Source organism: Amblyomma americanum, chromosome 1 (assembly GCF_052857255.1).
Source record: "Amblyomma americanum isolate KBUSLIRL-KWMA chromosome 1, ASM5285725v1, whole genome shotgun sequence".
Taxonomy (NCBI): Eukaryota; Metazoa; Arthropoda; class Arachnida; order Ixodida; family Ixodidae; genus Amblyomma; species Amblyomma americanum.
Window position 1 is genome coordinate 11,609,549 of NC_135497.1, and position 13,453 is coordinate 11,623,001.

At 49.5% G+C, this 13,453-nt stretch overlaps 1 protein-coding gene and 1 pseudogene across 3 annotated transcripts in view; both read left to right on the top strand.

The window, feature by feature from the left end:
* The window catches only part of LOC144110057 (MICOS complex subunit MIC60-1-like), a 95,265-nt gene that overhangs the window by 61,856 nt on the left and 19,956 nt on the right, over positions 1 to 13,453 (top strand). The gene's annotated exons all lie outside the window — the stretch shown is intronic.
* On the top strand, positions 8,377 to 12,759 carry LOC144110048 (uncharacterized; annotated as a pseudogene).

Below are 13,453 nucleotides of genomic sequence, written 5' to 3' on the forward strand. Positions count from 1 at the left end.
ATACGCAGGCGCAAGCAGACGATTTATATTTTTTTAGCTTTTCATGCGTTACCTTTTTTCCGGGCAGTACTGAAAATCCCGTGCTCATACTAACAGCACGAGAACACTCGTTTTTGGCACATTTTCTCATTTCCGTCAATTTGACGTTTTACCCGACCATCAACAAATATCTCTCGAAACAAGTGTGTAGTTGGGGGCTATAAAAAAACTTTGTGTCCTCATAAAACTCGACATGCAACCATGCGAAACTAGCCGCTAGGCGAAGTACACAAGGCGTGGGCGCGACCTTCACTAACTGCGCACCGACCGGCGTGCTCACGCCATGGTGTGAGCAGGTAGGCATGCCTTTCACAACTGCGTCATATTGGGCCGGCCGGCATGCTCAGTGAAACTGCTTGAAATGCAGCGCAGTTTGGCAAAAACTAAACGTTCCTTGCCTTGCCACTGTCAGAAACAGCAGGAGTGCCATGAGCTGTGCCAGAACAGCCGGCTAGCCTTGAAGCGTGCGTGCGTCCTCATGGACTGCATAATTCAAGGCACTGGTCGGCGTGGTCAGCATAAACTGCTTGAAATGCAGAGTAGTTGGCCAAAAAAGCATTTCTCACCTTGCCGTCAAAAACCGCACAAGTTCCATGTCGAAGACCAAGACACGCAAAAGCACGGAGTCTGTGTGCCGACAAAGACAGACTCAGGCATAGCTACGCACACGACCGCTTTCTGGTTTCGTTCTGCCTCGTTTGCCTGTTGGCTCCATCGCTGGTTGCTTGTACGCTCCAACGCTGGTGGCACCACTAAACGGAGGGGTTAACAACTAATCCGTTACGCAGTTCCTGAGGCCAGATTTCACTGTCCGCTCTTAATAAATTTCTTTTTGTACGCTGACGGCCTGGATGCCGGCTGTCGGCATCGGAAAAATGCGCTAGTATTCTTTGTTCACGTTCATAATAAGCCCTGGTATAGAATGTCAAGAGTGAATCATTTTTGAGGATTGTTATAACTGTGGTGCAAGTAAATTTCATACCATAGCTGTTTTGCTGCTGCGGCCTGGTATGGCTCGCCTAGCATCTGCTAGGTCTGCTGTTGAAGGTGCCGAAGAAATCAAGCATATCTTTATTTTTTATGGGACTTGTTCACAGTAAAGGGGTGACGAGAGTAGTACATTTATTACAGTGCTGGCCTCTTACAAAGCTCCCTCAGCTTTGGCATCAATGTGAAACCAGTTAGCGTAGCTATGACCAAGGTCTCCGCAGTTCTTCGCCCAGCGTGCCCGCAGGCAGCGTGGGTGCCGAAAGCTCGGGTGCTGTCGTTGGTCGAATATAGCAGGCAGCCTTTCTGATATCATAGCTGTTTTGTCTGCTAGTGCAAACATGAAAATCAACAGAACCTGCAGGCTGGCCGGTCAGCCTGGATTCCGTCCGCCAGCATCATAAAAATGAGCTAAACATTGTTCTTGACGGAAATAATACACTTTTAGCTGTGCGTCCACAAAATCATTGCGTACTGTTATGGCAAAAGAGGACGAAGAGGTCACGCCGCAGGAAAAGCACGAGAACGAAGTGCGGCGCAGCGTGTGAACACGAGAAATTTAAATAGGACAGCTAGTCGGTGGTTTGCCAGAGAATTCTGAGTTTGTGTCTTCGTGTGCTATCCCACACCGTAACATTTGTGGTGGCAGCAATGGGACTATGCCACTCATCCGCTCCCAGAGCCAAGCACCCGAGACGTGGCGACCGGTGTCCACCAGCAGCCGATGGCGCTGACGACACAGAGGCTGGCACCGTTAGGCCTCGGTTCTTCCCAGCAGCTGGGCACCGGTGCTGAGTGCCTCCTGGGTCTAGTCTCCCACCGGCTGGACACATGGGAGGTCCAACTGGCTGCCCAGGCTGGTGCGGTGCGATGTCCTTCGCCTATTGCCAGCCGACCTCAACACAGTAGGTCAGGTGCCTTTGGGCATCACCGCTGCCGCTGTCTCAGACTCTGCTGTCGTTAGACGTGCGGTTGTAGCTGCCAATGGTGTGCTCGGCACGGGTACTTCCTCGCCGCAGCATTTGTTGGGAGTTGTGGATTTACCCATGTTTGACGTCTCATGGGATGCTTACTGCATCCAGCTGGACGACATTGCGGCAGCGATAGGTTGGAATGAGCAAACGAAAGTCAGTGCGCTCATCACCAAACTGAGAGGCCGTGCGACAGAACTGCTGCAGAACTTGCCGCCCGGCTATCTAGGCTCAGACTAGCGGGGACACAATGTGAGGGACTGTGCCAAGCCTCCCACGTCGGAAAACGATTTGGCGGAACTCTGGGGGCCCAGTTCCGCCGAATAAAGTCCGTGCACATGCTTCTTTGCTCTCTCCACGTCCCCTCCTTTCATCGCCTCCGGATACACCTGATGCGCCTTTCATGTTCGTAGACGTTGCCGTGCTTGACCGGCATGTGAGGGCCTTGGTCGACACCAGAGCAGCGGTCAATGTATTGGACAAATCGCTTGTGGTTAATGCGCCCCACCTACTTCTGCCAGCCGCAAAAACTTGGCTTTTAGCTTTTAATGGAGCAAATTGGAGGTGTCATCGTCAATGTGCAAGCACTCAGCAAAACCTTCTCCACCGAGTTCGTTGTCGCACACAGTCCTTCGTCCGTAAAGTTCAGAGACTGAGTTAATTTTTTAAAAAATGCGTTTAACATTGAAATCACTTGTGCAGCACCCCTTCGAAATAGTCTCCTTTGCAGCTTCTAATGTTTCTTGAGTTTTGGCAGAGCTGTCAGCTCCTTTGTCGTGGCGTCTTGAATGGCCTCCACGCTCCCCATCCAGTGACCTTTTAGGGCTCCCTTCACACTAGGAAACAGGAAACAGTCGCATGGGGAGAGGTCATGCGAGTATGGCGGATGATGAGGTACAGTAATGCTGTGCTTGGTGAGAAATTTTGTCACGCTGAGAGGAGTGTGCGGCCTTGCGTTATCGTGAAGAAGGCTCCATTGTCCAGATGTTCATAAGTCAGGGCGACTGCGTCACAGTGCATCACGCATGTGTTGGAGCACGCGGATAGAAAACTCATGATTCACCATCTGCCCTTGGGGGACGAACTCATGATGTATGACACCTCTGGCATCGAAAAAAACTATCAGCATCGTCTTTATTTTGGTCTTCTGTCGCCGCACCTTTCTCGACACCAGCAAGATTGTGGACCACCGTTCGGCGCTCTGCCTCTTTGTTTGAGGATCGCGTTGAAAACACCAGGTTTTGTATTCAGCAATGATGCTGTCGACGAATGCAGCATCCTTCCCTGCCTCAAAGAGCAAATCAGCGCTCGCACATGCCCGCGTGTCCTTCTGGTCCTGGGTGAGGGAGTGAGGCACAAGTCTGGCATTCAGCTTTCGTTTCCTTAAGTTCTCGCGCAAAGTTTGGTGGCATGTTGTCTTACTAATGTCGAGAGCATCTGATAGCATGCGGGCTGTAATGGTGCAGTCTTGCTGTACAATTTCCCTGATCCTAGCCACGTTGTTTTCATTCCGTGAGGGGCGCCCCTGCCTTGTGTCGTCTTCCACTGCGTTCTGCCTGAAACGAGTGTCTTGTGCCACTCGAAAACTCGCGCCTGCAATAATCTCTTCTTGCCGTAAGCGTCACGAAGGAGCTCATACGTCTGTGTGGCTGTCTTGCCAACCTTCACACGGAGTTTTATGTGTATACGCTGTTCGAGGTGGACGTCCATCTCTCCATATTCACTCACAGTGGAATGCGCAGATGACTAGTGACGTCTTTTTTTACATGTAGTGCCAGCTCTAGCAGCTGCCACAGCAATTAACGTAAATGGCTCAGGTTAGCCCGGAAAGATGGCGCTACACTTACGCACCAACATTTGTTTTGGGGAATCATTTCTAGAGAAGAAAATACCGTATAAACGCGTGTAAGGGCTGCACTTTTCTTCCCAGATTCGGGGGGAAAATTTTGGGGTGTGGCCCATACACTCGATTTTCGAAAAAAAAAATTTTTTTTCAAGTGAAAGCAAACCAACCTGGAATGCGCGGCATTTATTTACCGTTCAGGCATCACTCACGGAGTCTTCAGACTCCGAGCTGGTGCTGTGTTCAGGTAAATGTTCAGCCCACAGAAAGCCGTCTTCGGTCCCGTCTAAACTGTTTGAAATTCCGGTCACTTTGAAACTCCGGGTTACAATGTTGGTCGACAGGGAATTCCACGCGGACAAAGTCCATCCAAGCACAGTCGCGAGCGGTGCCCTCTTAAGCCGCCCTGTCGCCGTCTCGTCGTGATTGCCATTGGCCATCCATTCCGAATACTGCCTTCGAAATTCAACCTTAAAAGGCCGATTGACGCTTACATCCAGGGGTTGCAGCATGCCGGTGAGGCCGCCCGGTATCACGGCCATGTCTGTGCGGATACCGCGCAGGCGTTCCTTAACCCTACTCGTCAAGGGACCGCGGAAGCTGTCCAAGACGAGGAGCGATCGTCAGGCCAGCATGGCGCCTGGGCGCTTCTCCCAAACGCTTTTTACCCAGTCGAGCACAAGCTCATCATCCATCCAGCCCTTTTCTTGGGCCCGAACTACAATTCCCTTGAGGAAAACGCCTTTAGGAATCGTTTTTCTTTTCAGGATGACATAGGGAGACAGCTTCCGCCCGTCCGCGGTGACGCACAGCATAACGGTACACCGTTGGCGCTCCGCGCCGGTTGTCCGCACGAAAACACTCTTCTTTCCTTTCAGTTCAACTGTGCAGCTCTCGGGACAGTCGAACCACACGGGGGTCTGGTCGGCGTTCGCTATCTGCGAAAATATATAGTTGTGCTCACGACGCAGACCGATGACATACTTCTGAAAGCCGAGCACCTTGTCGGTGTAGTCGGGGGGCAGCCGCTGGCATAGCGTGGTCCTTCGCCGAAATGATAGGCCCTTCCTCTTCAGAAATCTTCGTACCCAGCCGGCACTAGCCTTGAAGTCCTCGTGCGGTATGCTTTTAGCACGCGCCAAGGCTTGTGCCCTCACGCGCAGCATGTCCGTTGTCAACGCGTAGACGTTGTTCCGCACTTCCATTGAATAGCATAGCAGCTCTTCTTCTAGCGCAGGAAATTTGCATGGCTTGCCTCGGAAAGCGCGCTTTTTGGAGCTGGTATTCTTCAACGCATCCCTTTGTCCGCACCACCATCGGACACACTTCTCGTCCACGTCAAATTTTCTGCCCGCGGCACGCTTGCCATGTTCGAGAGCGAACTCCACTACTTTCAGTTTAAAGTCCGCCGTGTAGCTGTTGAGGTGCTTGCCCATCGTGCAACAGTGACAATGCTCGGAGGCAGTTCATGCAAAAGTGAAGAACGCCAGCGCACGAGAGCAACAACTATGCCGAGCGACCACGCTAACACAACCACCAAAAAACGCATGCTTTGACAGCCAGAACAGAACAAAGTTAGACCTGGCGATACCGATGCCGATACGGATAGCGGAAGTACAGTAGCAGAAGCTCGCGACAGAAGAAAAGATGATGATGATGACCCGCGGCCTCGGGCGCTATCCATGGGCGGCACCTCGAAGCTCCTGTGCGCATGTATTTCGAAGGCTATTCTTGCGTGTTTCCTGGAAAGTTTGGGTGCGGCCCTTACACGGATTTTTTTTTTTTTTTCAAATATTTCCTTTGGGAATACGGGGTGCGGCCCGTACACGCGTTTTTACGGTAAATCAGTCTCGAAACTTTATGGACAAAGGTTGTATTTGGCCAATGGTCCTCGGGTGCGGGTGGTGCCAGCAAACAGGGATCATCCTCAATTTTGCGACAGCAAAACCACGGGGGAACCAAACTCTCTGCGGGCTGGCTTGGCTTAGCCGGTTTTCCAACCTCGATGTCAGCGTGTGCCAGTCTCTGGTGTCGGCGACCAAGCATGTCTCAGTGTTTCTGCGCTACCTCGCAACGAAATGTCCACTTTGAATCCAGCCATCCGATGCGTCCGCTGTGACTTTGTCACCGGGTGTGGCAACTTGGGTGCATGCTAAGCTTGACAGCCCGGTCACAGCGGACATGCTTTTCGAACCTATCCGGTGTTCAGCACCAGCCCGCAAGATGACCTCCCCTCAAAGCCTCCTGCCCATGCTCAAAGGAGAGGCCTCCCCGCAGGGGGACGTCTGCAGCTTGCAGGCGTTGGTGAGTGGTGACACCACAGGTCCCCGAGCATCTGCAGGGACATCCCCGCAAACAGTGCATCATCACGGACCTGAGCACCCGCGCTTCGCCGTACGGGCCATCGCCATGTCCAGGGAAAAGGGGATCCTGGTGGTTGAGCCGATGCCGAGCGTTTGGACCTTTAAGGCCCCTCGGCGGAGGCAACACACCACTTTGGCCCCTGCTTCCTGTGAACGGCACCTCCGGCCTGACCTGAGCGGGGGAAATCGGCAGTCGCCTTTTCCTATCCTCCCCTCCATCTTTCACTTTCCTATCTCTTTCTCACAACTCTCCTATCGCCTATACTCACTTCTTGGTTTTTCCTTTTTTCCTGGCAGCGAGGGTTAACCTTGTGTGACCAACTACCCTGAGTTGCGTCATATTTGGTTATGGTTGAGGTGTACAGCTGGCGTGGGCAGGACTTGCTTTCAAGTTCCTGTCCCATCCGTCCTGCTGGAGGAAAGGGTAGATTCACGAGGCAGAGTAGCATTGAAGGGAGCCTTCGGACATCACATTGAGGCTGAGCTCGCGCATGTGCCGCTAAGAATCGATCGGGAGGGCCCACATGTTGCCATCTTGTGCGCAGTGACAGAGGAGTTGGCAAGCGAAATTGACTGCTCGTTAACAGTGAAGGACTATAACGAACTGGTCAAGCAGAAGGAACCCCTGAGCTTGGAACTTGAGAGCAGCAATGTTCGAGGCTCACCTCGGTGGACTGTTGTTGTTTTTCTGTTTATTTTTATGCATGCTTATTGAATACTTTGCCTTCACTTTAAATATGCGATCCTGTGGCGTACAGTGTGGTGTGTAGCAGTGTATCCTGCTTTCATATACTTGCATGCCTGTATTCCTTTTCGGAGTGTATCTTGAGGGGAAGATTTAGTGCGTTCTCGCAATAGAGAGAGGTGCGGCGTCCTGAGCCAGCCTAGGGGGAAAACATGTTTCTTTTTCGAACTGGCACAAAAAAAAAAATAGGGGGAGAAAGAATGGAGAAGAAGAGGGGAGGTGTCACAACGCAGCTGGCGTACATCGTGGTAAGGCGTGGGGTGGGCCGCCGAAGGGGAGCAGGGGAACACGCCGACAAAAGGGAGAGGCTCTCAGGGTGGCGTCACGCAAGTTTCGGGAGCCTCGGCCTAAGCGAGGGGAGAATGGTCTGATCAGACGCATGTGTCGTAAAGGGTTTCTTTCCGCTCGTTGTGGCATGTTTCTGGTTAGCCACGGCAGCTTGCTCGATGGGCCAGCGCCGGAGGCGAGCGGGCATCCGGGCACCCTAGGCCAGAGCGGTTAACAGAACGCATGTGTCGTAAATGGTTTCTCTCCCCTCGTTGTGGCACTTTTCTAGTTAGCCACGGCAGCTTGCAGCGAGCCGTGTGTTCGATATTTTGTGCTTTTCTTTTGCATTGCAAGGCATGTGTTTTATATTGTGTGCTTTTCTTTTGTGTTGTGATAGTATGTTGCGTCTGAAAGGTGGCGGGAAAGTCACCTATTGGCTGAGGGTGTAGTTTTGGCGGGAGTACAAGAAGATGGGGGCGCGCTAAGGAGAGCGCGGGAGGTTGGTTGGTGGCAACCGGACAGATCGGTCGTGTGCGGCCAGTGGTGGTCCCGGGGTCGCGGAGTTGGAGACGCGAGTTCTTTGAGCGGCGGCCGGGCAGGTTGGCCGTGTGGTGGCCGACGGTGGTCCGGAGTCGCGAGAGTTTGGAGTTTTGTCTTTTTTAGCTAAAACGAAGAGGCCGAAATCTTTCGGCAGATGTAAATCAGTTTTGTAAATATTGTAATAAATAACTTTTTGAGGAAAGCCTTTCCAAGTGCCAACGTCAGAAGACCTGCACGCCTGTCTCAAAACTCACCAGTCGCGAAGTACGTCCCCCGGGTCACTCACGAGACCCGCCCTCTACCACTCTGCGTCAACATCTGGATGCAACAACATCGACAAGAGAGAGAGGGAAAAAATTCGTGACTCTTGGGTTGCTGCCAGCGATGACGAGGCCTGCACTGGCCAGCGATGCGCCGACGGACCGGCTTCAACTTCGCTGCGGCGTCCGCGAAAATCTGATACCGCATCTAGCTTCAGTGGGTCACCGTTACTACAGTGTTGTGGCCGTCGGCGGCACTGTGTTGGAACCAAGAAACCCATCGCCAGTGGCACCAGCATTTGGCTCTATAAATCAAGGCACCGACCGTCTACTCGGCAGTGGGCACGGCAGTTGCGTCAAGATGCAGATCACCAACCCTTTCTTGTTCCCCGTCCAGGTATCGCTTGGGTTGCTGCCGGCGATGACAAGGCCTGCACTGGCCAGCAATGCGCCGACAGACCGGCTTCAACTTTGCTGCGGCGTCCGTGAAAATCTGATACCGCATCTAGCTTCAGTGGATCACCGTTACTACAGTGTCGTGGCCGTCGGCGGCACTGTGTTGGAACTAGGAAACCCATCGCCAGTGGCACCAACATTTGGCTCTATAAATCAAGGCACCGACCGTCTACTCGGCAGTGGGCACGGCAGCTGCGTCAAGATGCAGATCACCAACCCTTTCTTGTTCCCCGTCCAGGTATCGCTTGGGTTGCTGCCGGCGATGACAAGGCCTGCACTGGCCAGCAATGCGCCGACAGACCGGCTTCAACTTTGCTGCGGCGTCCGTGAAAATCTGATACCGCATCTAGCTTCAGTGGATCACCATTACTACAGTGTCGTGGCCGTCGGTGGCACTGTGTCGGAACCAGGAAACTCATCGCCAGCGGCACCAACATTTGGCTCTATAAATCAAGGCACTGACCGTCTACTCGGCAGTGGGCACGGCAGCTGCGTCAAGATGCAGATCACCAACCCTCTCTTGTTCCTCGTCCAGGTGAGGAAATGCTACGGCAAATCATTTCGTAGTAACAATGTCTGCTTAATACTGCTGCCATGCCCGTGCCCACTTGTGGATGTACTCCTGTGCATCTGTTTTTCACTGCGATTTCTTCTGTTACTGGGAGATGATGTTGAATCTAACCCCGGCCCTGGGGACTCTTCGCTTGCCGATCAACTGAAGGCCATTGCGAATGATATTAAAGAAATCAAGGCGGAGAAAACTGTCACTAACCAGAAACTAAGCGCAATTGACAAGAAACTTGAAAAATCAACTGGGCTCGAATGACAAGTATCGGCTTGCACAAAGAGAGTAGATGAGCTCGAGAAAAACCTTGCAGCTATGACAAAAAAAATTGATGAACTGGAAAATAGAAGTCGTCGTTCTAACATCATTGTGTACGGCATTGAAGAAGATGCGAATGAAGCTACTGTAACGCTGCTCCAATCTGCTAAAGATATCGTATTTAAGGGTCTGCTAGGGCTTAATATTTCAGGAATCGAGAGAATACACCGGCTTGTAAAACCAGACAAAGATGATCCAACAAAATGCAGACCTGTAATCATGAAACTTCTCGATTACCGTGATAAGGTCAGCATATTCAAACAATGCTCGAAATTGAAAGGCTCTGGCTTTTCTATTAGTGAAGATTTTTCACATGCTGTTCGTGATATCAGAAAAAAAATCTGGGACCGAACAAAAGAAAATCGCGACCGCAAAGAAAAGGTATTCTTAACCTACGATAAAGTGCAAATAAATGGACAACTGCTTGCTTGGGGTAACGCCCGAAACGACATTGTAAAAATAGAAACAAAAAACGAAACACCGCAACAAGAGTCTCGAATGACCAGAAGCAAAAGCCGAAGCATTACCTTCCTCAACTTGAATGCCCGCAGCATAGCTAATAAGGTACCTGAACTGGAGGCTACTTTGCTGGCTATTGAGCCTGACATCATGACCATCACTGAGACATGGTTGCATCCTGGCATTTCAGACTCCGAATTTGTCCCACCCGAATATACAGTTATTCGGAAGGATAGACAATCTGGAGGTGGGGCCGTGGCAATTCTTCTTAAACAAGCAATAGTATACTCCATCATGCCGGAAGTGGCAGGTGTTGAGGCTGTATGGTGCAAGATCCATTTAACCGATGGCGTTGTTCACTTTGGAGCTGTCTACAGGCCTCCAAATTCCGATGCAATGTATCTAGACCCATTGTTTGACTACATGCTTAGACATACCCCCGGCGACAAAATTGTCATGGCTGGGGACTTTAATCTACCAGATATTAACTGGAAATCTCTTAGCCCCGGAAATGCTACAAATAACCTCATGATAGATTTCTTGTTCGCGTTCAACCTTACGCAGATTGGTGATACTCCGACTCGTGTCCATAACCAAACCAGCGCTACTCTAGACCTATTCTTCGTTAACGATCACTTTCCAGGCAGTGCCATAACAATAGAAACACTTCAAGGGCTATCAGACCATGAATTAATACTGTGTACATTGCCTATAACTAACCTTGTTAGCCCGGATCGTGCTGAAAAACGTGTCTTTGCATTTAATAGGGCCAATGATGATGTTGTTATGACTTATCTCGTCCATGAATACGAGAAGTTTTTCCATTTATGTCTAGATAAGCAGTCAAGTATTGACAGCGTCTGGCAGTTTTTTAAAAATCTTGTTATGCATTGCATGGAAAGCTTCGTCCCAACAGTTCGAAAAGTTGTCAAAAACCAGAATCCCTGGATCACGCGTGAAATAATTCATATTAAACGAAGGATCAAAGGACTCGGACAGCGGAACAAATTTCGCACCATCCCTGACTACCACTCTCGCCTTAATTTATTAAATAGGCAACTTAAACATGCAACTCGAAATGCAAAAGAACATTTCTACAACACTACATTACAAAACCTTATTAAAACTGCACCAAGCAAATTTTGGCGTTACTTGAGCACAAAGCAAAAGATAAGTCTTCCCATGTCATCTCTGGACGCCAAACTTAAAGCAGATTCGTTCAACATATATTTTCAATTGGTCTTCACTGTTGATAAAAACCACGTTGGCCAGATTGCGGCATAGCAATATGGCCACGAGCATCTCGTTGGTACGCGTACGATTTCTGAGGCTGGTGTGCTGTCCTTGCTTCTAAATGTTGATGAAAAGAAAAGTAGCTGCCCAGATGACATTCCTAATGGTTTTCTGAAACGTTATGCCGAGCCTTGTAGCAAATATCTTTGTCTTCTTTTCCAGAAATCAATTCGTGAATGTTGTACTCCCTCTGAATGGAAAATCGCCAAAGTAATCCCTGCCCACAAATCAGGTGACAAGCACTCCCCGAATAATTATCGACCCATATCTCTGACATGTGCATGTGGGAAAATTCTGGAACACATTATCCTAAAATTTCCGACTCAATACGTAAAGGCTAAAAAGCTAATCCACCCTTGCCAGCACTGGTTTAGGAATGGACTATCCACTATAACTCCACTTGTTGAATTCGTGCATGGTCTTGCGCAAGGTATTAACAATCAGTCGCAATTTGATATAATTTTCCTTTACCTTTCCAAACCGTTCGACCGGGTGTCGCACCAAAAATTGATGTACAAACTCCAGCATTTAATTGCTGATGGTCCCGTCACACAATGTATCAGCAGTTTTTTGTCTGAACGTTACCAATTTGTCCAATTCGACGGACATACCTCCGACATTATTCCCGTGGTAGCTGGTGTCCCCCAAGGATGTGTACTGGCGCCTCTTTTATTTTTGCTATTTATTAATGATATAACTTTCCAAAATGAAGTACAAGTGAGACTGTTTGCAGACGTTTGCATTCTTTATCATGAAATTAAACATCAGTCTGACCAGACCAAACTAAATAGCTCTTTGAATAAATCTTTTCAGTGGTGTCATGATTGGAGTATGGTCATTAACAAAGACAAGGCTGTTTCTATGTTCGTCACAAAGAAAAAAATTCCGCTTAAGTTCACTTATGGTTCTGATAACACTGCCCTATGAACTGTTACGGAATACCGATATCTGGGCATCCTTATCTCATCCGACCTGAACTGGACAACGCACGTTCAATATGTAGCAAATAAGGCAATGAACAAGCTGTTTTTCCTCAAACGTGCCTTGAACAACTCGCCTCCTGAAATAAAGCTTCTGGCATACACTACGCTTATACGCCCGGTATTAGAATATGCTAACATTATGCATGGTTCCCTTATACAGGTACTAGCGTAGCCGCGCTGGAAAGTGTGCAGCGAAAAGCTGCGCGATTTATCTATAACCAGTACAGACGCACAGATTCACCTACTGAACTTTTGCATTGCGCAGGACTTCAGCCTTTATCTATCCGATCGAAACTGCACCGCTTGAAATTCCTATACTTGCTTCTGCACAATTCATTTAAGCTTAACTTTGAAGACTTTGTCAATATAAGCCACTCCAGAATCACCCGCCGCAAACATCATCTTAGAATTTTTTTGTTGCAATAACACATTCTATTTTTCCTTTTTTCCGCGAGCAGTGCGCGAATGGAATGTCCTTGATGCTTCGATTGTAATGCAGCCGGCAGTCCACTAAGTTTTGGAGCTTGCCGAGCTGAGTATATTGCCACAAAACTGACTAAATTTTACTAAAATGTTGGTGATATACACTTTGTTCTGTATAACTGATTACCTCGAATTTGTTTGTTCTTGTCTTGCTTTAACTAGACCTATCCTTTTCATTGTACAGCTGCTTACTGTTCTATAAGTGTTTTATCTAGAAGTTGTGTATTTTTTGAAGTGCGCCCACCCTTGTAAAAACCTCGGTTAGGGTTGACAGTATATCGAAATAAATAAAAAAATAAAAATAAATGTGCTTGAAATGACCACCAGTCTGATGGATGTGACGCAGCCCCTGGCTGTGCAAACTGTGAAGGAGACCATACTGCATACTCCAGGGCATGTCCGCCCTTGAAGAAAGAAAGAGATAATCACCATGAAGACCAAGGAAAACATTTTATTTAAAGAAGTGAGAAGGCATTTTACGCTTACAAATACATTCTCTTTCACAGCAAAACAAAACTTCGCTGATGTGGTGTGCAGGGGCGTAGCACCACACAGCACTCCGGCACCTGCCAAGGCTGCTTTCACAGAGCCTATGGTAGGGCTATCCACGCCCCGGGGAGGGTCAGCGAAAGCTGCCCTGCCATTGCCAAAGCAGGGAGTGCCGGTCCATGGGTTGGCATCCCGCAGAACTTCCCCCCGTCGGGGGAGGCCTGAAACTAACACGACCGCGGCTACGTTGTTCTCCAGCACCTCTGGCGAGGTGATGGATATAACTCCCAGTCTGCCCACTTTGCAGCGGCGGAACAGCTTTCTTGAGCGAAAAGAAGACAGGCCCCTCATAATGGACCCACCACCTAAGTAAATCCCCTTTCATTTCCTCT